Source organism: Polypterus senegalus, chromosome 2 (genome assembly GCF_016835505.1).
Source record: "Polypterus senegalus isolate Bchr_013 chromosome 2, ASM1683550v1, whole genome shotgun sequence".
Lineage (NCBI taxonomy): Eukaryota > Metazoa > Chordata > Cladistia > Polypteriformes > Polypteridae > Polypterus > Polypterus senegalus.
The window spans coordinates 96,992,219-97,019,544 of record NC_053155.1 but is presented as its reverse complement, the minus strand read 5'-3'; the positions used below and the strand labels follow the sequence as shown (position 1 = coordinate 97,019,544).

The window sequence follows — 27,326 nt, the reverse complement described above, 5'->3', positions numbered from 1 at the left end:
CGAAATTCTACGCGTAATGGTCATAACTGGAACCTGTTTTTCTCCATATACTGTAATGGACGTTAGCTCGATGGCCGTGGGGGGCGGAGCTGCGTGTGACATCATCACGCCTCCCACGTAATCACGTGAAGTGACTGTGACCGCAGTACGTAGAAAGAAGGAAGAGCTCCCAAAGAGCGCTGAAGAAAAACGCTGAATATTTTTTTTGCGAGATACAAGTTTAATGAGAAGACACGAGGTATAAAGGAGACTTTGGATCACTTTGTAACGGAGTTAAAATTGCTGTAGCGAAACTTTTAAGTGCCGGGTCTTAGCTAACATTAAATAAAGCCGTGGACATCGCAACATCACACAAGAGAGCAGCTCACGTGAACTGACTGAACTCAGTACGAATGATCACTTCCATGCATCAAACCTGTTCAAAAAACGCATTACACAATTGACAAGATGATGGCTTTATATGTCGTTCGTTTATAAAACAGCGGAGAAGCTGTGTGAAGGCAGCTACACAAAAAAACAGCAGAGCGCCACACTCTGAATGTATTCCTGGCATCACCGTTATACCCTCTGATCTCCCATTTCAATTGAAATACCTCAAATTTCCAGTAAGGCTCTGCTTCGCGATGACAATTAATAAGTCTCGGGGACACACCCTACAAAAGGTTGTCATTGATTCGAGGCAACATTGCTTTCCTCCTGGACAAAACTATTTGTTGCATTCTCAAAAGTAATCTCAGTGCACAGCTTGGTCATATTACAACCGGACTGCTGAACTGACAACGTAGTATACAAAGAGATCCTTAACAGATAGCTATTGGTATATTTTCCCTCAGTTTAAAAAGGTTTTATTTTGTTCTTAATAAAAATGTAAAAGCAGTTCTTCGACGCTGTGAAGTGCAGGGATTTTGCTATATACAGTATATACTTGTATATATGTAGATATATATGTATGTATGTATGTATGTATGTTTATATATATATATGTAGATATGTATATATATATGTGTATATGTATATATATATGTGTGTATATATGTAGATATGTATATATATGTTGGGACAGAATTAGGGTTTTCTTGCAACTTTGTACCCTCAGACCACACATCAGACACCAGGTAAAAGTCCAAATAATTATTTATTATAATAATAATGTGCACAAAGCACGCTCCTCTCCACAATACTCAATAAACAAATACACAATAATCAATAAACCAATAAACCAATCCTCCACTCCCAGATGCTTAGCCACCCTGCCTCCCAACTCAGCTCGCCGTCTGGGAGCTCCCACAGTCCTTTTATATTCCCTGACCCGGAAGTGTTCTCAATCCCCAGTCCATGTGATCCTCAATCACTTCCGCGTCAGGTAAAAGTTCTTTTCTTCACCCCGGAAGCCCGTCGCTCTTCCTATGACGAACTTCCAGGTCATAGGGCACAAATGAGTCCTCGGTCCTCCCTGCAGCACCCTCTTGCGGCCCCTGAGGTATCCAGCAGGGCTGAGGATAAAAACTACAGTGTCCATGATTCCCTGCTGGTCTTCGGGGCACCTCCATACTGCAGGGAGGGCTCCATCTGGCAGCCTGGGGGTATTGGCCGGGATGACAAGCCGGCCACATCTCACAATGTATATATGTGTCTGTGTATATATATATATATATATATATATATATATGTGTGTATGTATGTATGTATGTATGTGTGTATATATATATATATATATATATATATATGTATGTGTATGTGTGTATATATATGTATATTTATCTGTATGTATGTATGTATATATGTATATGTGTGTGTGTGTATATATATATATATATATGACAGCAACACTCATAACAGTGACAAAACAATTACATTGACAATCATGTTGCGTTATTTTCAAAATGTTTCCTTTTCTTATTCATTACTTCTTTAACACACTACTTCTCCTGCGAAGCGTGGGTATTTTGCTAGTATATTTATTGTTTTGTCACTGTTATGAGTGTTGCTGTCATATATATATATATATATATATATATATATATATATATATATATATATATATATATATATATATATATAAACATATATATATATACATATACACATATATGTATTGGAACCGGATTCCAAAAAAGTTGGGACACTATATAAATCGTGAATAAAAACTGAATGCAATGATGTGGAGGTGCCAACTTCTAATATTTTATTCAGAATAGAACATAAATCACGGAACAAAAGTTTAAACTGAGAAAATGTATCATTTTAAGGGAAAAATATGTTGATTCAGAATCCCAAAAAAGTTGGGACAAGGCCATTTTCACCACTGTGGCATCTACCCTTCTTCTTACAACACTCAACAGACATCTGGGGACCGAGGAGACCAGTTTCTCAAGTTTAGAAATAGGAATGCTCTCCCATTCTTGTCTAATACAGGCCTCTAACTGTTCAATCGTCTTGGGCCTTCTTTGTCGCACCTTCCTCTTTATGATGCGCCAAATGTTCTCTATAGGTGAAAGATCTGGACTGCAGACTGGCCATTTCAGTACCGGATCCTTCTCCTACACAGCCATGATGTTGTGATTGATGCAGAATGTGGTCTGGCATTATCTTGTTGAAAAATGCAGGGTCTTCCCTGAAAGAGATGACGTCTGGATGGGAGCATATGTTGTTCTAGAACCTGAATATATTTTTCTGCATTGATGGTGCCTTTCCAGACATGCAAGCTGCCCATGCCACACGCACTCATGCAACCCCATACCATCAGAGATGCAGGCTTCTGAACTGAGCGTTGATAACAACTTGGGTTGTCCTTGTCCTCTTTGGTCCGGATGACATGGCGTCCCAGATTTCCAAAAGAACTTTGAATTGTGACTCGTCTGACCACAGAACAGTCTTCCATTTTGCCACACTCCATTTTAAATGATCCCTGGCCCAGTGACAACACCTGAGCTTGTGGATCTTGCTTAGAAATGGCTTCTTCTTTGCACTGTAGAGTTTCAGCTGGCAACGTCGGATGGCACGGTGGATTGTGTTTACTGACAATGGTTTCTGGAAGTATTCCTGAGCCCATTCTGTGATTTCCTTTACAGTAGCATTCCTGTTTGTGGTGCAGTGTCGTTTAAGGGCCGGAGATCACGGGCATCCAGTATGGTTTTACGGCCTTGACCCTTACGCACAGAGATTGTTCCAGATTCTCTGAATCTTCGGATGATGTTATGCACAGTTGATGATGATAGATGCAAAGTCTTTGCAATTTTTGCTGGGTAACACCTTTCTGATATTGCTCCACTATCTTTCTGCGCAACATTGTGGGAATTGGTGATCCTCTACCCATCTTGGCTTCTGAGAGACACTGCCACTCTGAGAAGCTCTTTTTATACCCAATCATGTTGCCAATTGACCAAATTAGTGTTTATTGGTCTTCCAGCTCTTCGTTATGCTCAAATCTACTTTTTCCAGCCTCTTATTGCTACTTGTCCCAACTTTTTTGGGATTTGTTGACAGCGTGAAATTTTGAATCAACATAATTTTCCTTTAAAATGATACATTTACTCAGATTAAACGTTTGATCTGTCATCTACGTTCTATTACAAATAAAATATTGACATTTGCCATCTCCACATCATTGCATTCAGTTTTTATTCACAATTTGTTTAGTGTCCCAACTTTTTTGGAATCCGGTTTGTACATATGTACATATATACATATACAAATATATATATGGACACATACTGTACATATATATACACACATACATCCACATATATATACATATATATTTACATATATATACATATCTATACATATATATATACTCAGCAAAAAAAGAAACGTTCCTTTTTCCAGGACTGTGTATTTCAACAATAATGTTTTAAAAATCCAAATAACTTTACAGATCTTCATTGTAAAAGTTTTAAACAATGTTTTCCATGCATGTTCAATTAACCATAATCAATTAATTAACATGCATCTGTGGAATGGTCGTTAAGACCTTAACAGCTTACAGAAAGTAGGCATTTAAGGTCACAGTTCTAAAAACGCAGGACACTAAAGAGACTTGTCTACCGACTGTGAAAAACACCCAAAGAAAGATGCCCAGGGTCCCTGCTCATCTGCGTGAACGTGCATTAGGCATGCTGCAGGGAGGCATGAGGACTGCTGATGTGGCTAGGGCAATAAATTGCCATGTCTGCACTATGATACGCCTAAGACAGAGCTACAGGGAGACAGGAAGGACAGCTGATCATCCTCGCAGTGGAAGAGCCCGGATCTCAATCCCATTGAGCACGTCTGGGACCTATTGGATCGCAGGGTGAGGGCTAGGGCCATTTCCCCCAGAAATGTCCAGGAACTTGCAGGTGCCTTGGTGGAAGAGTGGAGTAACATCTCACAGCAAGAACTGACAAATCTGGTCAAGTCCATGAGGAGGAGATGCACTGCAGTACTTCAGGCAGCTGGTGGCCACACCAGATACTGACTGGTACTTTTGATTTTGAGCCTCCCTTCATTCAGGGACACATTGTGAAACATTTTTAGTTTATGTCTTATGGTGTTGACTCTTTTACTGTTCATACAAATATTTACACATTAAGTTTACTGAAAGTAAAAACAGTTGAAAGTCAGAGGACGTTTCTTTTTTTGCTGAGTTATATATACAGGTGCCAGTCATAAAATTAGAATATCATGACAAAGTTGATTTATTTCAGTAATTCCATTCAAAAAGTGAAACTTGTATAATAGATTCATTCATTACACACAGACTGATGTATTTCAAATGTTTATTTCTTTTAATTTTGATGATTATAACTGACAACTAATGAAAGTCCCAAATTCAGTATCTCGGAAAATTAGAATATTGTGAAAAGGTTCCATATTGAAGACATCTGGTGCCACACTCTAATCAGCTAATTAACTCAAAACACCTGCAAAAGCCTTTAAATGGTCTCTCAGTCTAGTTCTGTAGGCTACACAATCATGGGGAAGACTGCTGACTTGACAGTTGTCCAAAAGACGACCATTGACACCTTGCACAAGGAGGGCAAGACAGAAAAGGTCATTGCTAAAGAGGCTGGCTGTTCACAGAGCTCTTTGTCCAAGCACATTAATAGAGAAGCGAAGGGAAGGACAAGATGTGGTAGAAAAAAGTGTACAAGCAATAGGGATAACCGCACCCTGGAGAGGATTGTGAAACAAAACCCATTCAAAACTGTGGGGGAGATTCACAAAGAGTGGACTGCAGCTGGAGTCAGTGCTTCAAGAACCACCACACACAGACATATGCAAGACATGGATTTCAGCTGTCGCATTCTTTGTGTCAAGCCACTCTTGAACAAGAGACAGCGTCAGAAGCGTCTCGCCTGGGCTAAAGACAAAACTGCTGCTGAGTGGTCCAAAGTTATGTTCTCTGATGAAAGTAAATTTTGCATTTCCTTTGGAAATCAAGGTCCCAGAGTCTGGAGGAAGAGAGGAGAGGCACAGAATCCACGTTGCTTGAGGTCCAGTGTAAAGTTTCCACAGTCAGTGATGGTTTGGGGTGCCATGTCATCTGCTGGTGTTGGTCCATTGTGTTTTCTGAGGTCCAAGGTCATCGCAGCCGTCTACCAGGAAGTTTTAGAGCACTTCATGCTTCCTGCTGCTGACGAACTTTATGGAGATGCAGATTTCATTTTCCAACAGGACCTGGCACCTGCACAAAGTGCCAAAACTACCAGTACCTGGTTTAAGGACCATGGTATCCCTGTTCTTGATTGGCCAGCAAACTCGCCTGACCTTAACCCCATAGAAAATCTATGGGGTATTGTGAAGAGGAAGATGCAATATGCCAGACCCAACAATTCAGAAGAGCTGAAGGCCACTATCAGAGCAACATGGGCTCTCATAACACCTGAGCAGTGCCACAGACTGATCAACTCCATGCCACGCCTCATTGCTGCAGTAATCCAGACCAAAGGAGCCCCAACTAAATATTGAGTGCTGTACATGCTCATACTTTTCATGTTCTTACCTTTCAGTTGGCCAACATTTTTAAAAATACTTTTTGCATTGGTCTTAATTGATATTCTAATTTTCCGAGATACTGAATTTGGGACTTTCATTAGTTGTCAGTTATAATCATCAAAATTAAAAAAATAAACATTTGAAATACATCAGTCTGTGTGTAATGAATGAATCTAATATACAAGTTTCACTTTTTGAATGGAATTACTAAAATAAATCAACTTTGTCATGATATTCTAATTTTATGACCGGCACCTGTATACACACATACATACATACACACACATATATATATACACACACATACATATATACATATATATATACACATACATCCACATATATACATATATATATATATATATATACTGTATATACATATCTACATATATACACACATATATATATATATTGTGAAAGCTGGCCCGGACACACACAGACGGACAACATATTGTTCATCACCACACACTGCTTATTTACAATATTTACAATTTTCTCACGTGCACCCCCAGTGCCTCTTGCACCGATTCCCCCAAAGTCCAGGGCTCACAGTCCTTGTGCCTTTCCTCTGGCCGCCTCCAGTCCTCTCTCCAGCTCTGCCAACTACCTCCCGACATCCACCATTGACTGGAGGGAGGGGGCCCCTCTTATGGGAACCCGGATGGGCTCCAGCTGCTTCCCAGCAGTTAGACTTGGCCACACCCTGTGTGGCAGAAGTGCCGGCTGTGCACCCGGAAGCCGTCCGGGTGTCCCCTGTCGTCTTCCCCCCGGCACTTCCTGGTGTGGCGGAAGTGCCGGGCTCCCGGGATAAATTGTCACTGGGGCGCCGCCTGGCGGTGGCCATGGGTCCCTACAGGGCTGGGCTTCCAAGCCCCCTACCCGAGGCCTCCTGCATAACCAGGACGGATGCCCCCTCTCGGTCTGGAGGATGCACACGCCCTCCTCTTTTCCTCCAAGGCTGGAGCCCGGCCGGGAACCACAATATATATATGGGGGTGCGAGCAGCTGTTGCTGGGGGTGCCAGAATCCATCGAGGAAGAAAAATGAAAAACATTATTTGTACAAAATCTTAATTTATCTATTCATTCCTAAATAATTAAATGGGCAGGCTATTTCTTATCAGTGCAATACACTGCTTGTTAAAACGGATGACTTCCGCTCTTACGTGCACTTAGTGCTGCGTGGGTTTTATGAACTATCGTGTCTGTTCAAGTTCTATGTAAATTTTAAATATAAGTCACTTTTATTTAGTCGACAGAAATATGTTTGGTAGGAATGTAAGTTAAATTTAGTCCTCATTGCATAAATTTTTCTTCACCATAGAAATTTAAAGACTAAAGTTTAACTCCGTTACAGCAATTTTAACTCCATTACAAAGTGATCCAAAGTCTCGTTTATACCCCACGTCTTCTCATTAAACTTGTATCTCGCGAATATCGTATTTGTCGTAGGCTGCAGGCTATGGCCGTATATATATACATAAATAGGTTCCAATTATGACAGTTACTCGTAGAATTTCAAAATGAAACCTGCCTAACTTTTGTAAGTAAGCTGTAAGGAATGAGCCTGCCAAATTTCAGCCTTCTACCTACATGGGAAGTTGGAGAATTAGTGATGAGTCAGTCAGTGAGTGAGTGAGTGAGTGAGTCAGTCAGTCAGTCAGTCAGTCAGTCAGTCAGTGAGGGCTTTGCCTTTTATTAGTATAGATCTACTCTATATATAAAATCCTAAGCCTAAAAGTGCAACGATTTTATGTGACGTTTTTAATGTGACTCTTTTGTCACGCTTTAAATCAGGCTTATTTTAAAACCTACATATGTTTGTTTCATGTCATTCTTTTCAGAATTTATGGAACATTAATGTGGTGTTGTTAGATATTTAGATTCTTATTCCTTTTCTAAATTATAAACAAAAAAATATCAAGAACTCACGTCCCACGCAACGTGACTTTGTGCCAAGAGATTTAACCACGCCCTGGGCCGGAAATAAAAGACAAAGAGTAGGACAGCTGCTGTGCAGGCTTTTAAATGATCAAAGCACCGCTGTTTCCCATTGTATCACTGTTTAAGAGGGGGTTTTGGAGGAGCGACCACATCTCTTTGGGGTGCGTTCAGTCACCCACTTCACAACGCGAGTGGCAGACTGGCGCCAGGGGGGCTTGGCCCCTAATATGTTGTAATTAACAAAAACTAGACAACTGTGTGTTTGTTAATGAGAGAGAGAACAGAATACACAAATATTCAAATAATAGCTCTTTGGAATGGCAATGTGCAGAAGAGCACCTCTGAACTTACAACGTTTTCTGACAATTCTCAATTTTTTTCTGCAATATTTAGATGGTAGGGTCAGAAATGGCATAAACAATACAAACTAATAGTTCAATTCTGCCCTGTGTTAATGCTACAAAGTTGTGAAGGTAGTGCAATGGTGTGAAGAATGTTTTTTGGCACACATTAGGCCAGCTTGGCACACATTAGCATAAACTGAGTACCCTTTGAATGCCACAGCAAGCCTTAAGTAATGTTGCTGACCTTGTGTGTTCCACTGGCCATTTTTTTTTTTAAATGGATATTTCCAACAATGTAATGTATCATATCACAAAGTATGCCTCAACACAAGATGACTGCATAAGCATGATAGTGACTTCACTTTACTGCAGTGGCCTGCATGGCTCTCAGATCTCAATAGAAAGAACGTCATTGGGATGATGTGGGAATTGTGTAGCCAGAAAATCTGCAGCAGCTGTGTGATGCAATCAATCCTGCATGGATCAAAACTTCTAAGGAATGCTTTCTAACCTTGTTGAACGTGTGAGTTAAAGAATGAAGGCTTTTCTTGAGGCAAACAGAGATTCAGATCTGATTCTAGATATATGTATCAATAAAGTGTCCACTGTTTTGTATGTCCATGTACAATTTGAATCTTTCTAATCTGAATAATTGATAGTCAGAAACTAACTAGTATGTGGTCAGAAATATAAAACAGATGTCTGTGTTTTATTATATCTTGTAAGCAAGATTACACATGTCCTCTTTTTATATTTTTGATTAATGATGTTTGCAAGAAAATTAACAAGACCATTCATCACTGTCATCTCAACAAGACTCTTTAACATATGCAAATTTTCTAGTTAGATTAAAGATACCTATGTTTGTGGAGTTATAAAATATTGAATGTCATTTTTATATCATAGTACTTAGCTCAGCTGTCCAAAATATTGTATTATAAAAGAGTGCATAACAGAAAATTAATATGCACCTGGCAAAGAATAGATTTAGCAATCTCAATTATTTAACACAGATGGAAGCATAATGATGAAGTGAATATTCTTCTTGCCGCTCCAGAGAACTGGGTCCCAATCCTGGTCTGAGTACCACCAGCAAGGATCTTTTTCTTTATTTTTGTGTGGGGTGTATTTTGGTTTCTTCTTGCATCTCAAAGACATGAATGTTAAGTAGAATGATGGCTTTAAATTTAATCTGTATGAAATAATGTGGCACACGAGTGATTGAACCCTTGAGTGGACAGGTATCTCATATTTTGATTCCAGCTTTGCAGTTAATTCTGCTAGGAAAAGTTGCCACTCCTCACAGCCCTGTACTTAAATAAGGGGATCTGGAAAATGAAAGTATAACTTTAAAGTTTAATTTTGGACATCTTGTTGCATCATAAAACTCTGAAATACATTTCTGGGTTTCCTTTTCATCTTTGTTTATCCTCTCAACACTCAGTTGTCCACTTTAATAAAATGGCAAGTGTCTGGGTGTCCATCCCATTGCTATGGCTATGTCATTTCAACAAATGTTATGTCACACACATTTGTTATATTAAAATGGATTGCATGTGTTATTTCAAGAGATAGTGCATCACAAATAAGAACATTGCTTTTATGAATTCCATACCAAATGGCATATAATAGAGGAATATGCATTGCATTTGTCATTGGCAACAGATGGCAAGTCACAAACCAAGGTTATTATAGTTTTGCCTTTTTATGTTAGTTTTTATTTCTATATTTTTTCTGACTTTACTTGGAAAGTAAGTAGTAGGTTTCCTTCATCGTGTATTTTTGGTTTTACTTTAGTTTTTATTTCACAAAAACATTCCTATTTTATTTATATATATATTAGTTTCAGTTTTAGTTTTAGGAATTATGGCATGGAGCTCCTATGGAGTTTAGTTTTGTGTAACAATCAGACAGAACTATACACTTAACGGATTTGGATATGAGTTTAACGTTAGTGGAAGCTTACTACACTACTTGGTTTGCTATCTGGTTTTATTTTTGGCTGATAAAAACAAGCTTAATCAAAACCATTTGTGCTGAACAAATCTGTGCTGATTGTTGGCACTTTTTATCTTTTTCTTTTATTGCCCAAAATGGGCCAATTTGTAATGAAATTTAGGTGAATTTTAAGGTTTGAGATTTTTACTCAAAATGTCTACAGCACACAACATATCCTGCTCCAATGATAATGTGCTTATAATGAATGCCTTCAATATTTCATTCAAAAATCTCCCATACTGGGCTTTGTTATTTTATAACGGCCTAAATGATCTCTGATTCAATATCAGGCACAAACAATTTATAGACAGAATTTTGCCACCTGCAGACCCGAAAAGATATCAAAAATCAGAAAATAGATTCTACTGAGTTCTGACAGGTGTGATCATGAAACTCATGGGGGCTTAAGAAGGAAAGGACTATTAGAGTTGAATCAGTGTGCAGACCCCACCTAGCTATATTGAGGGAAACAAAGAAAAACAAGAATGTATTGTGAAAGTTAGGAGTGGTGAGACTTGAATAGCCAATGTAGAAGAATGGTAAACCCTGTATGAGCAGAGTAAGAGCAGGTAATAGGAGTGTGGACGGGCACAGAATGACAAAGACAGCATCAGAGATTAAGAACAATATATACATTATCTAAACCTGCTTATCCAGAGTAGGATCACAGGAAACCTGGAGCCTACCCCAGCAGGTTTGGATGTAAGGCAGGAAAAATCTCTGGTATGCAATATGTATGATATGGCTGATGTCAAGAACAAAAGGAATATGATATTTCAACTATCTAGTTTGAGAGAGAGAGAGAAAAACATTGAAAAAAGGTGGACAGATATTTAAAAATATAATTCTACTAAAGGATTATTTTCACAATATTAGATATTTTGAGTTGTGAATATGAACTAAACAAGATAAATTAATAAATATGGAATAAATGCAAAAACACATTAGTATGTTTAGTTTTTCATTACCTGGCAGACTCTCTTTGCCTACCTACCTTTGATTGTATCGCTCCGTTGTTAAATTCGTTTTTTTAAGGAAAAGTGATTGGTAAGTAACAATATGCTGATCTTGTATGATGACCTTATCAGTCTCTCGATCAGTGTCGTTTTATTTTCAAAAACCGGGAGTAGTCTCCCCTAGACTTTCTCCTATACTCAGATATGGGGATGGATATTTGAGAAGTAAACCACAAGACAATGGTGATATTTTTATATTATATACATTAAATAACCATCAGCAACAAATCAAATCAAATTAATAATATATTGAAAAATTATTATAAAAGTAAAGTTGAATAAATCGGACTTTGCAGCTGCATGAATTATAAAGGTTCAGGTATTGTACCACTACCAGTTCATGGATTTGGCCCAAAAGTTAATCCAATTTTGTTGTAACAACCACATGCCGAATTTCATTCATCAATCTTGTTGCGTTTTTGAGTTGTCATGTTTATACACACACACACACACACACAGATAATTCCAAAACACGGTATTTTTGGACTCCGGGAGGTCTATATATAACGTCAAGATTCATCAAAATCTTGAGGTAGATTCTTTTCATGATTACTATACTTTGTCTATACTTCATATACGAGAAAGTAAAAAGTGGCAGGTGAATTACTGTTAACAAAAAAGCAGTCACCTGAGAAACAAACCAAAACTTCACTCACTTGTGAGTTTTCTGTCCATATGGTAAAAGTATTGTTGACCAGCACATTCCGATTTCAGCCATTTAAATTACATTTTGATATTCAACAAGCGCAAAGACAGATGACACATAAATCGCTTTCTATTTTGCACGCTTTACACGCCCGCATTCAGCTTGTTCTGTCACCACAAGTGCTGTGTGAACACCTGCCCTCCGTCACCAACCGCCGTTCACTGCACTGGATGAATATGTACGGGCAGTTCGTAGTGGATGACTTTCTGGTTTAGAGTTAAAAGTTACAAGGGTTAAAGAGTAACGGCAAGAATATTCATTCAAAAACTAAAACTAAAAATATTTTAGTAAATTATTATTTTATTTCAGTTAGTCTTTTCAGCTACTTTAATAGTTTTGTTTAGTTTTAGTTTTTCTTTTCAGTTTTGTTAATTATTTTATTTCAGTTTACGAAAATGTTTTTTAATAATAGTTTCATTTTTTATTTTAGTTTTCGTTAACTATAAAAACCTTTTCACAAACATTTGCAGGAATACATTTTTTTAGTACAAATGTTTATGATGCCCCATCTGTTGGAATGACAAATGTAATGCATTTCATTACTACATACATTATAAAACACATTCCAGTAGATGGTGTACTGCAAACATTAATGCTGAGGTCTATGTTGATTACTTAGATTTCAACCCATCTTAGATGGATATCAGAGATATTATTGCATAAATGATTTTAAAATTTAGCACTTAATATGAAATAAACTGAATAAAAAATAGCAGCAGCATACTGATAAAAAATAATATTAAATTAAAGAGTAATACAAATGCAGGTAAAACAGACAATAACTTTGTATAATGTTAACGTTTACCCCACAGGGTGGAATTGAAGAGTTGCATAGTGTGGAGGAGGAACGATCCTCAGTCTGTCAGTAGAGCAGGACAGTGACAGCAGTCTGTCGCTGAAGCTACTCCTCTGTCTGGAGATGATACTGTTCAGTGGATGCAGTGGATTCTCCGTGATTGACAGGAGGCTGCTCAGTGCCCATCGCTTTGCCACGGATGTCAAACTGTCCAGGTCCATGCCTACAATAGAGTTTGCCTTCCTCACAAGTATGTCCAGGTGTGAGGCGTCCTTCTTTATGCTGCCTCCCTAGCACACCACCACGTAGAAGAGGGCACTCACCACAACTGTCTGATAGAACATCTGCAGCATCTTATTGCAGATATTGAAGGACGCCAGCCTTCTAAGGACGTATAGTTGGCTCTGTCTTCTCTTGCACAGAGCATCAGTATTGGCAGTCCAGTCCAATTTATCATCCAGCTGCACTCCCAGGTATTTATAGGTCTGTACCCTCTGCACACAGTCACCTCTGATATACAGTAATCACAGGGTCCTGGAGGGGCCTGGTTCTCCTAAAATCCACCACCAGCTCCTTGGTTTTGCTGGTGTTCAGGTGTAAGTGGTTTGAGTTGCACCATTTAACAAAGTCCTTGATTAGCTTCCTATACTTCTCCTCCTACCCACTCCTGATGCAGCCCACAATAGCAGTGTCGTCAGCGAACTTTTGCACGCGGCAGGACTCCAAGTTGTATTGGAAGTCTGATGTATATAGGCTGAACAGGACTGGAGAAAGTACAGTCCCCTGTAGCGCTCCTGTGTTGCTGCCCACAATGTCAGACCTGCAGTTTAACTAAGTCAAGTCAACTCAGTTCAACTACTGCTACTCCTACTGTTAATCATGACATTGTTCTAGATTCCTTTGATCAAGTCTCACTTTCAATGCTAAAAAGAACTATTAACACCCTTAAACCAGCTTCCAGCCCCCTTGATATTGTACCACCACGTCTCTTAGTGGAAGCCTTTGATGTGTTGGGCCCATCTTTACTAGCCATTATAAATGTTTTTATTAGTTCGGGGTTGTGCCCTCATTTCTTAAACATGCTGCAGTCCGTCCCCATCTAAAAAAGGCAGGATTAGATTTCGTCCAATTTCCTAGCTCCCATTTCTGGCTAAAATACTAGAAAAAATTATTTATAATCAATTGGTCAATCACCTTAACTCCAATAATTTATTTGAGACCTACCAATTTGGTTTTAGGCGTTATCATGGTGTTGAAACGGCACTCCTGAAAGTGTTCAACGACATCTCTCTTATTACTGACTCGGGTGATGCGGCAGTCCTTCTCCGCCTTGACCTGTCCGCTGCCTTTGACACTATTGACCATGAAATATTGCTGATGCGGCTTGAACATCTTGTTGGGTTTAAAGGGGCTGCTCTTAACTGGTTCAGGTCATATTTAACTGGTAGACACTTTTCAGTGACTATAAATTCCTCTTTTTCATCTACTGTTCCTCTTAAATATGGTGTTCCTCAGGGATCCATTTTAGGTCCTATCTTATTCTCTATATACTTTCACCCTATTGGAGCGATTTTTAGGAAATTTAACATTTCTTTTCACTGCTATTCTGATGATACACAGGTTTATATTCCCGTTTGCAACTCTGCAATGAATCAACTCCACAACTGTCTGTCTGAACTAAGATCCTGGATGGCTAATAATTTTCTTGATCTTAATCAAAATAAAACGGAGGTGCTTATAGTGGGTCCACCAGCTAAAGCCCAAATTGGTCTTGGACTTCTCGGCTCTTTCTCTGCCTTTTCCAAACCTCAAGTCCACAATCTTGGTGTTACCTTTGATAGTAACCTCTCTTTTGAGAAACAAGTAAATTCTGTAGTCAAGAGTTGCTTTTTCCAACTTCGTCTATTAGGTAAGATCAAGCCTTTTTTATCTTCTAGGGATCTTGAGAAAGCTACTCATGCTTTTATTTTTTCTCGCCTCGATTACTGCAACTCGCTGTATTCTGGGATTAACAAATCTCTGATACACAGGTTACAGCTGGTCCAAAATGCTGTCGCTCGCTTTCTGGTTGGGGAAGAAAATATGACTCTGTTTCTCCTATTTTAGCTTCTTTACACTGGCTGCCTGTCAGTTTTCGAATTGATTTTAAAATCTTGCTGCTAGTTTTTAAATCGTTACATGGACTTGCTCCTGCCTATTTATCTGAATTGTGTATTTTACACCAGCCATCCAGAGTGCTTAGATCTTCTAGTCAGTTGTCTCTTGTTGTCCCTCGCACCAAATGTAAAACCAAGGGGGACAGGGCCTTTGCAGCTGCTGCCCCTCGCCTATGGAACTCTCTACCTCATCATATTGAGAAGTCATCTACAATTGAACAGTTCAAAACAAGATTAAAAACTTTTTGCATTCAGTGACCTTCAGTAATACTGATGGTTTCCTCTTTGTGATCATATAATATTATTTCTATTATCTATCTTATTTTATGTTCATATATTTTATTACTATTTATGTTTTATTGTTTATTGTTTTTTCTTTTATTCTATTATTGTAAAGCACTTTGGCCGAAGCATTACTATGTTGTTTTAAATGTGCTATATAAATAAATTGACATTGACATTGACATTAACTAAGTCAACTGGTCAACTAAGTGTGTCCTTGCTGTTTAACTTGAGTAAGAGAATAACCAACTGCACAATTATAATAGGTATAGAGAAAATGTGCATTTGTCATCATGTGGACATCATTAGCACTAGCTTAGTCTATTTTTGTGAAACTAGGACATCATAGGCTTTTATTAGTTGAAACAATTGCTATGAATGTGACTGCCATTTCTGTGCATGTGCTGCATATGTCTTCCAGCTAACATCATGATAGCGCCCATTTTTTGGGATGAGTGCTGCAATTTAAAGCCTATTTAAACTTTGCAGAAAGGGAAGCTACTTTTTGCACATTATTTTTTTTTTCTCTGAGTAAACAATTTATTTGAAGTAATTGCAGGTGTTTCACTTGCGTTGTTGGTTGACTTGAGTGTTTTGTTTTGCCATTTTGTTAATACAGTCATTTTCATCCTGTATATATTGAAGCTCCTTCTTGTCTATTTTAATTATAATTATGTTTAGCAACCTTAAATAATCTCTGTAACACCCTAAACAGTGTGAGGCTGTATTTTTTATATTATTACTGGTACAAGTACTGGTAGTCGTGTTACACTGTCAGTACACCCCAATAACACCTACTATGCTTTTATTACTGTGCAATGTAAGTGTACTGATAACTTAAATGTTCCAAACTAAGCAATATCTGATTTCATTGCAGTTGCAGATCAATTGTATTGAACATAAATATAATAAAGTAAGAATGCTAAAAATGATGTTGTAATATTAATTTCGTTATGCCCTTGAAACAAATTAAATGATTTAACTGAGATTATTTGCTGGAAGTGCATTTATTTACTGTATAATAACTTCAGGAGCACATATTTGTACTGACTCATGAGAGGCAGTTAGTTTTGATGAAGATGACATGCATAGTCATTGAATAAGTGAAGGTCAGAACTGTAAGCCAAAACACTAGCCAAAAATGAAAGTCCAAAGTAAGAGCATCATGTGATGCTCCATGCCCACAGCCAATGGGCAGCATCAACATTCTGAGAATCTTATAGTTTATGTACTGAGATGGGCTAGGTCAGGGGTTCTCAACGTCGGTCCTGGGGACCCCCTGTGGCTGAAGGTTTTTGTTCCAACCCGATTCCTAATCAGTGACAATACCTGATAGCACTGATATCATTTAATAAGCTGGTATTTTTTTTTCTTTTATTCGACATTCAGAAAAGCATAGCAGCATGATTTTTACATTTATAAGATATTTATAAATATTTCTGCTTTTGCTGTAGATTTAAATGCTTAACTCTTTTTTGTTGATTTCATTATACTTTGCCCTTTCTCTGTGCAGTTTTTCCCCCTTCATTTTATCTTAATAATGATTACTTAAAACGAGCAGATCAGACACCCAGGCAAACAACACTGAATAATCAAAGGCTGCAGCTACTTTAGAGTCAGACCCACTAATTAGTAAATAATGGATTAATTAAACAATTAGAACACCTAGAAACGTAGAATGAAAATCAAGATGAAAATACTGTTAAAAAGAAAAAAATACATTATTCATATATAACTGCTTGGTACATTTTTATATATATATATATATTTATATACAGTATATATACTGTATATATATTTTTAGCAAACTTTTTTAGCAAACACAGAACTTGGGAAATATCAGTTCACTTAATTAGCCCAGGAGTTCGATGAAAAACAGAAGCAAGTTGGAACAAAAACCTGCAGCGACAGGGGGTCCCCAGGACTGACGTTGAGAACCCCTGGGCTAGGTTAAGTGAGGAGGCTACAACAAGTTAAGGCTCAAAAGTGTAGTGTGGCTCTTTTAAGCTGCAAAATAAAAACAGCATCATTGTGCTCTGCAGTTAAAATTCTTCAGTAAACAGTTTTCAATAAATACATCAGTAAAATAGTGCTGTGAGGAAAAACAACCAAAGTCCAGTAAATGGTTAAAACCAGAAATTAAAATCAGAATCAGTCTTCTTACAGTGCCTTGCACCAATGTATTCCTCGCTTATCTCCCTGCTGTTATTTTAAGTCTAATCAACAGGTACAAGATGCCAAAAAACATGGTCTTCATGACTCCCTCTCAGCCACTTCAGCTGGTATTCACTGAGAGTTCCTGAAGTCCGGCTCTTTCTCTCTCATCCCTATTGGTTTGTTAAGTGAGACTCCCAGAGCCCTTGATCACCTCTTCTACGCAGGTTTGCATCAACTTTAACGGGAATAGCATTCCTCACTTACTCTCTGAAGATTCTCCAGACCGGTCCACTTTCTTTCTCTCTCACTGGATACACAATTCCTGACTCTTCCATTTCCTCTATTTTGACTTCCTTCATTTCTGACCTTTGCTTAGACCTTTACACCCTGTGTGCAGGGCACTGGTCCACAGAGCTGCTAATGAGGGATGGCTGTGATGATCACTCTCTCGCTCATAAATACCTAATCATCCCATTTAAATGCTCCGTGGCTGTTTGTCTTTCATACACACACATGCACACATACACATGAACCTTAGTTGCACTATTATTTAAAAGAAAAAAAAATGCACCTCACTGTTTTGCCGTGCCTCAAACTGTGAATTCAAAGTCAGAAAAGGTCTTTAGGATATTGCAAGGAGTAGGTTTTTATCTGCAAATTTAAACACCCCAGAAATGCCTGGGTTGACCTTTATATTGTCACCTCTATGACATTAGAATTATTTTGTTACCTTGGGAATTCTGGGAGATATTGCCAAGGAGACTGCTGACACAAATGTCAGAAAATGGTGATGCCTTAGAGAAAGCAAAGATGGATTTGCTGTAAAACGAGAATAAAATGTCAGCTTTGTTAAATTGCTTCTTTTACAAAAAAATGTAAGAATCAAAATTCTTGGGCCCTAAAATCACCCAAAATGATACGCTAATCATTGTATTCCAAATGTCTACAAAAACAGTGTATAAGAAAGAGGAACATTCTAGAAAAGCTGGTAAGACAGGCAGAAATGGTGTCAGAGGAAATAATCATAACAGTTCAGGGGAAAGTGGCCTTACATGAGGACTCAGCTTTCAGCCTTTTAATATTTGCCTTTATGGTGGATGTGTTTAGTTAGGGTATTAGGAGTGGTGAATTATAGTAGTTGTTATATGCTGATGCTGATCTTGTGATCATGGAAGAACCAGAGACAGAGTTGCACAGAAGAGCAGCTGAGTGGTCGAGGGCCTTGGAACAGGGAAAGCTGAAAGTAAGTGCTAGAATCTCGTAAGACATGGTTGGTAGCTGGTTGTGAGGAGACAAGTTGTTAACACAAGATAGGTGCTGGTTTAGGTCTTAAGAAAGTACTTGCTTTGCTTGCCGACCCCCCAGCTTGTGCTATGTGCCAGCCACTGGCGTTGTGAAGAGGGGGGCTGAACGTCCCAAGGAGACGTGGTCACTCCTCTGAAACCCCCTCTTAAACAGTGATACAATGGGAAACAACAGTTTTTTTTTTTTACATCCTCTTTGTTCGATCATCTGCTGGCTTGCTGCTGCTGCCGTGCCATGTGATCTGCATCTCGTGCAGGGCTTCAAACATTTAAAAGCCTGTACAGCAGCTGTCCTTTTGTCTCACTGCCTAGTCTGTCTTCTCCCCCAGACATCCTCTGCTCCTGTTGGGGGTCCCACTCCCAAGGCGCGCCCCTATGAAGAGGAAGATTTTCTATTGAGAAATGGAACTGTCCCCTTCTGACTACACATGGAGCTTGATTCACTCCTGAAAGAGACTTGTTTGTTTGAAGTGTTTGAATAACATTTCTGTCTCTAAAATCTCCCGTGTATCTATGCAACTCTGCGACCCAAGCATGACAGTGTATGTGGATTTCACTTTCGCCAAACAACAAATCTTTTAATTCTTGCAGATATGTCTCATCACTAGGAAGAAACACCTACTTTTCCCTGATGGCAACACAAATTAGACGATCTACAAGTCTCCGACTTAAAGTTTAAATCCAAACAATATATTCAATCTCTTTTCGCTGTTCTGTTATTTCACTGTGTAATAATTTCCGCTTGTTTGCGCTAATGGCGGTCTTCACTGTCATTTTTTTGAGACTTTCGAATTTTCGTACTTCCATTATCTCTAACCTGCTCTGTATGTGTATTGAGCCAACATTTTTAAATTCTTTACGACATTCTACTTTGTCATCCACTCTTTGTCTTTTATTTCCAGCCCCGGGCATGATTAAATCTCTTGGCACAAAGTCTTGTCTTGTGTGACATGAAAGTGTCTCTTTGAGAAAGTTATGTCTCATCTCTCATCCCAAGATTTTTATATTGTAATAGAGAGAATAGTAAAATATGTGAGGACAATTAAAATTCAAAAGGAGCACTGTGAAGTGGAAAAAGGCAAAGTATTAAATGGTGGGGAGTCGGAGGTGTTGTGATAAAAGGATAAAAAGCAAAATAAATAAGGTTAAAGATTTATTTAATAGCGTGAAGGCCAATGTTAATGTACAGTGCTATGACATTAGCAATAAAGAAAACAGAGGAAGAAAAACTTAAAAAAAAAAAACTGAAAAGAGAATGCTGAGGTGGGTTCAGGAAGAAACTGAGGAATGAGGAGGTTAGAGGGGCAAGAGTGCTAAACTTCAGTAAGAATATCAGAGAAGCCACATTGAGATAGTATGAGCATGTGGTATGGAAAAATGTGGAGGAGATGATTAAGAGTGTCTGAAGAAGATAGAAGTTCCAGGGGGACACAGAGGCTCAGAAGTCTGGGGAGGTTAGCTGTGTGGGAGAGTGGGTTGGGTGGACCATGTGGAGTATAAGCAATGGAGGGAATTTATCAAGGCAGCAGACTCCTAACAAAAGGATAATGACAAGGAAGAAGTAGTAGTAGAAGAAATTGCTTGTAGCGTACTTCAGTTTGAAGTTTACTTTTGCAGCCGATGAATATTATTAGTTTTAAATTATCATCTTTATTTTGTTTATGCACCTGCTTCTCTTATGCATCAGACCTCTTCAGCACTTTTGTAGCTGCCACTGGGGCAGAAAAAAAACTGCTATCTGAACAAATGGGAAAAAATAGAAGACAACAGCAGTGGAACTGTGTGACTATAATAAATAATATTGCTTTAGAGAAATGCACTGCAAATGAAACAAAACCAAATCTGTGCAACTAATCTGAGCCTGAAGAAGCTCACTTTTGTAGCTATATTTCCACATACGATTTATTATACTACTGTGGCAAGATAAACGACTGTGTCTGTAGCCACAATAAATAATATGAATTGATATTTTTATCTTATTGGCCTCATCACCCTTATGATTCTCTAAACCTGTTATAAATAGACTTAAAATGTAAGTATGGATAGATTATTTTTTCCTCAGTACCATTCATGCCAAAGGCTTGGAAAAAATACCTTATGATATTGCATTAGAAGAGCTTCAAATTGAAATAGCACATGATTACTTTAGCTGTAAAAGCTATAAAACAGAGTCTGTTAAAAGCAGAATACAGTTAAAATTATAAAATTGTATACAACCTGGATATCTTATGTCTAAAGTCATTTGAAACAAGCTGTCTAAGTGATCTAATCAGCTGAAACGCAATGGACGACAGCATGTTGTCATGTTGAAAATATTTTGCAGAGCTTCTGGAGTAAGGTCAAATCACATTGCTTAATGATGAATCCATCCATCTAGTTTAGAAATCTCTGGATATGGCTCCAGTGCTTTGCAGGGTTCACTAATGCACACTAGCACAGTTACTGATATAGAGTCACCACTTAACAGGAATATCTGTGGGGACAAAATGCAAACTATCCGGAGAAAAGCCAACATAAACAGGAAGAATGTGCAAATGTCAAGCATGACAATGACCAAACCAGGACTAGAACTCAGTCTCCTTGAGCAGTGAAGCAGCAGTACTTACCACTGTGGTACTAATCACTTAATGATGCACTGCATTACTTTACAATGGCAGCCTACATTTTAATTACACAACATTTTAACACTTTCAGATAAGTCATGATTTTACTGTGTATGTACAGAAGAAATTACTATATATTGTTATTGTTATTATGCCCATAGTGTGTAAAAATAAATTACTCTAAATTATGCTTTAAAATCTATAATAGGATGCAAATATTATTACCACTAAAAAACAGTATTGAATTTTTTAAATATTATATTCAAAAACTAAAAAAAATATAGTAGAACCCATGTGTATAAATTGAAATCATGTGTATAAATAACCCATGTGTATAAATTGAAATCATGTGTATAAATAGAAGTAATATTAAACATTCTAATAAGCACTGATTAAGTGATCAGAACAGTTTTCACTTGTGACTTATTAGCAACTCCTAGGGTAGTCATCCTGTAAGAATAGATTACAACGTTAATTGTGCATGGAAAGTGGACTACACAAAGATGTTTGTTTACAAACTCTCAAAATAAAAACCCATGCAGCCTCTTTCAACTATTTTTTTTAGCATCATATGAATTAACCAATCAAAAATGGTATGGTATGGGCCATTAACTGTCCAGGATGACCTCAAATTAGGCAAATCATCTATTGTTAACATTTTGCTTCTGTCATCAGATTCTAAGGCTGCTTCTGTTTTAGCAAGTGCCAAGACATTCTGAATTGCCTAACAGCTCACAGTATTCCTGAATATTATTTTGCTAGGCTAAATTATGGTCCTAATCATAAATATTTAGTGTATTGCCTAACATTCTGAGATTTGAACCATATTGATGATGATCAATAATGACTTGCTATGTGATTCTTAACACGTCTAATCATCAAGTCTAAAAAGGTATATGCAAGTAATATTGATGTAGCTTCCATATGTAGTGAAAAATCTTTACTGAGTAATACTGTGTAATTTAATAGAGAACAAAATGATGCAGCAACAGTCAATGGAAACCAAAAATTCCCACCCATTGAGGGCTAAATTCAATATCACACCAAAAATCAAAGTCAAGTACTGAAATCACAGGCTGATCCAACTTGCGTGAATTTCATAACAGAAACTCATAATGTGACTCAGGGTTTATGGTCCCCGCGTGCCTGTATGCACTCCCGACAACGTCTAGGCATACTCCTGATGAGACAGACAGTGCCTTAGGGGATCTCCTCCCAGGCTTGGATCAGAGCATTAGTGAGCTCCTGGACAGTCTGTGGTGCTACTTGGCGGCATTGGATGTACAGATATATAACAACCCAGAGGTTCTCAATTGGATTCAGGTCTGGAGAACGTGCGGGCCAGTCAATGGCATCAGTGCCTTCATCAAACAGGAACTGCCTACACACTCTGACCACATGAGGCCGGACATTATCCTGTACTAGTAGGAACGTAGGGGCCCATTGCACCAATGTAAGGTCTGACTATGGCAATGGTAGACGTTTGATGTGAATACTTATTCCTAAGCTTTCGACAACCGATCAGCTGTCATCATCTGAGGAAAATTGATTAGACATACAGGAGCATTTTCTGTTCCTTCCATTCACATTAAATGGCTAAAACATTTATCAAACACTGCCCACATAGGAGATGCCCCAGACCTCAGCAAACAATTGACTCCAACCAGGCCATCCATTCTATCTGGCACAGCCTTCATTATCCCTGCAGTGTATCTGAAAGTACAGCGTGCATCCTCTCCAGATCAGGCAACAAAATAGCGCATAAACTGGCTAACACTTGGCAGACAGGCCTTTTTAATGCCAAAAGCTAGAAATCTGCAGGAGAAACATGGAACATAGTATACCATGCAGTGCAGGCCCAGCTGTATACATAGACCAGCATTTAAAATATTTGCAACATGTATACAGGAACATCACAATGATATCACAAGGAATGACCCATGGCCTCTGATACACGCTCATACCAGTTCAACCGGACACACGTTTAACCAGGCCGCAGTGCAAGTAAGATTTAGGGCTAATATTAAAAGTGCCAGGGAACTAGCTGAATCGTGGCTATCATACGAAAATGCCATTAACAGAGGCTTGGACATGAACCCAGCATATGCAGGCTTAAAAAGAAAAACACCCAAATAATAAAAATGACTTTATGACCAACACCCTCTGAACCCCATCTTATTAATCTATCTCCCCTTACATCAATCCCCCTCACCATTTGCTATATATTGGCTTTGATTCCTGTATGTCTAATCATTATTCCTCTGATGATGACACCTGGTAGGCTGTCAAAAGCTTAGGAATAAAAACCATTTTAGAATATGTGACTCATTTTCTCCCTTTGTGGATTTCTAGCTACATATATGCAAACTGTATCACAAACCTTCACTTTCATATAAATATATACCATATATACACACCATAACATAATGTAGGTCTTGTGCCTGCTACACATGGTAATGCCTGTAAGCTTAGTATCAAACACTATTTAAAGATTTTTAGATCTGTAATCTGTGTAGAGGGATAAACTGGAGGCTGCATCAGGAATTTTACTCACATGAAATTTCTCTCCTTGCTTCTTAATATTGGATCACTTTGATTTGTTTCTTTTTTCAAGTGATAGCAAATTATCACATAGCGTGCTACGATAATAACTATTTGTTTATAACACAAACTCTGATAGAGAGCAGAACGGAGAAAGCGACCATGTAACTGAATTGCTGAGTTCAGATGAAGTCCACACACCTTGCAATTGAATTATTTCACCCCACTCAGCATATAATCAACCATTAAACTGTATTATTTGACTTCCTGTACACCTGTCAACTCCCTCTTTAAATGTCAAATTGCAAAAATTTATTGCTGAACTTCACATAACCTCTTACTGGATCCGACTCTAGTCAGACTTAAGTGGAAACCTTTGTTAATTCAACTACAAAAGCGTATTTGAATAGACATAGATGCTTTAAGTGAACACCACTAATTGTCTTGACTTTATAGAGACCTCAGAATTGAAAGAATAAAAATCTCACCACAAGTCCAAGATGTGCCGATGTAAATCAATATTGAAGGAAAATTTTTATATTATAATATTGAAGGAAAGAGTTTTACATTATTACATTTTTTTGCTATTTTTCCAACAAAAACACAGTATACAACATCAGAGAAAAGCTCAAAAAATAAGTCCATATCAGATTTGGAAGGAAGCCAACTTTCAAAGTTAGATATCATTGTGACACGGCATAACAGTTGTCATGTGAATGCTATTAATTAATGGTCCTTATCGATTATTAACCAAAATTTGGTCTCATTGAGAAACAATGATGAGAAAGTCAATTTCCCACTGCAGGTTGAAAAAATGTGAATGATATAGCATAAGTGCAGTACACAAATAACTATCTATTCTTTTCCTGAAGTCTCTTTATGTATTGCAGGGAAATAGACTGTTGAAGCCTATCACATCTGCAGGAAGTGCAAGGCAGGAACTAATTATTAATGGTATGTTAATTTGAAAATATGAAAAACATAGAGCATAGATTTATCACTTCAGGCATATGTTACCCTACTCGGTGCACATGTAACACTGAGGGATGTGTCATTTTCAAATAACAGACTCTAGGAAAAGCAAACATCACATTTTGTACAGAAGCAGCGCATATCACAGATTCTAATTGTTAATCTGAGGGTATGCAATGCTGTTTCTTCAGAGGCAGAGCTAAAGCATGGATTTGCTGCTCTGGGGCATGGCATCTATTTCCCTTAAGAATGCAATGCAAAGCAGAGATTGTTAGGTGGATAGGAATAGGATAGGAATCGAGCTTGTAACATATGTCTATCAAAACACTAACATGTACACACAAACTCCAATGATGAGTAACCAAAAAAAACCTAACTTGTAATCCTCATGAGGAAGCTAGAGTACCTAAGGTACAGCTCACACAGAGAGAGTGCAGACTCCAAACAGAGACTTACCAGGCCTTGTCAAGTTCCTGGTGCAATGAAGGAGTAGTGCTAACCTCTGTGCTTTCAAAATTAAATCTGGTCTGAAGCTTTTTCCTTTGGAAGTACCAATGTGGTCTGTTCTCTAACAGTTTAAACAAAAACTTGAACTTTCTGCCATAACTCATTGCTAAGTATGTGAACTATATAACGTTAACAATTTTGAGAGCAAAAAAAAAGTCAATGATGAGGTCTGCAGAAAACTTTGGATCCATGAGCAGCACTGTTTTATTTTTATCCTTTAATTTGTTCAGTGATTAAGAAATCACTTTTTCTGGGGCAACAAGCACAGCTAACAGTTATGAGTGACAATTCTGCCTTGACTGTTTTTATTTCAATTACTACTGCTGTGCCCCTTGATTTGTTATCCCAAGTGTGACAGATTCATTCTCGTATTGTACGAGTGGTCTACTTTTACTTTAATGCAAGTTCAGAGAAGGCCATAAAGGAAAATGAAAGACAGGTTTTGTAAAGTGCAAGCACAGAGTAAAAAAATATGTATTCTGCGTATCCAAGTTTGTGTGCATGTAAGAGTTTCTCACTGTTTTAAGGGGTAGCTTACATTTCCTTCTTTCTCTTTTTCTTCATACATGCTCTTGTTATGGGCCACCACACATATTATCTTTCTGCAGTTTTTCACTCTCAACCCCTGCTTACAAAGTTCAACAGTACTGAGGTCCCAGAATTGTGTTAGGAAATGTTTATATTGATCGTTAATGGTGGGGGCACGGTCGATATTAACAATTGGAACTCATAATTTGCTACCAGAGGAATAAAACAAGGTGCAATATGGCTCTTGCTCTATCTTATGCTGAATTATCAAAGTTATGATGGTTTCCTTCTGTTTTGGGGTAGAATGTTCTTGCTTGAGACAAAGACCGTTGCATTTACAATTCATGATACAAATCATGAAAATGCCACAAATCACTATGTTGTCTGCCAAACTAAACATGATTGACTATTGTAAGAGGTTTTATAAAAACACCTTGTAACACTCTAAGCATGGAAGTGATTTTTTCCTTTCAAATATGAACCAACTTATAGAAGTAAATGGCTCCCTGAACTAACTCTGCGTTTCCATATCATCCTTAATTTGTATTTCGATTGGGTATGGATACTAAAAAGAGTACACTAGACAATTACAAATATAAGACCGGTTTAATTAGGAACAGGATATTTGGACAGCTTTTTTATGTCATTTAAGTGATATTTAAAGGTTTCCAAAGTCTGACTGTTAATTATACCACTTGGTAAATATTGTGAGAAGGAGACAGGAACATGATGAAAGAGGCCATGAAACCACTAAAGCAGGCCAGAACCTTCACTGGACAGCTTAGAAGAAACACCTCAACCTAGCCGTCCCCAGCTACTAGCTGAAGTGTCAGCCTAAGCTAGGCTCAAAATGGGGAAACAGGCTTTTAAAGTTTAAAAATAGTTTAGAGTCTTGAAATACCAGAAATGTATGACAAGATCAATGAACTGTTAAAAGCTCAATTTTGTGTAGACAACCTAAGACAGAGCATTTTTAGAAATGTATATATTTATTTATAAACAAACAAATGGTAAGAAGGTGTTCAAAAGAGCAGAGGATTTGCCTGAAAGGCAGGTCTAAGGCAATCAAGTCTTAAGAAGAAATCAAGCAAAAACCAACAAAACCGATACAAACACAATACCTTAACTCCTTCCAGTGAACAGCAATGTTTGGCTACCTGAGGTCCTTTTTTGCTCCCATAGGAAATTTTTAACTGCCCAAAGGTTGATCTTTGATGGCTCATGAGACTTAAAAGAGATTATCATTTATGTTTAATTTAAGAATCAAGTTTGTTTTCCTAAAATTCCTTAGGAAAAATAGAATAAGACAAAAAGGAGGCATGAGATACAACTCAGGTAAAAGGAGTGAAAATTGAGATTTCTTTTTTCAAAACCACATTAAATTTTATGAATCACTTTCTACTCTTATTTTAATCTCGTTCAAGACTTCATATTTGTTAGTTATCATCGGACTGGTGTATTTATCCAAGGTGACTTACAACATTTGAGGTATGA

General features: G+C 37.9%; 1 protein-coding gene across 3 annotated transcripts in view; it reads left to right on the top strand.

Annotated features, from left to right (window-relative positions):
* gucy1a2 (guanylate cyclase 1, soluble, alpha 2) overlaps positions 1-27,326 on the top strand; it is a 325,294-nt gene that overhangs the window by 178,092 nt on the left and 119,876 nt on the right. The gene's annotated exons all lie outside the window — the stretch shown is intronic.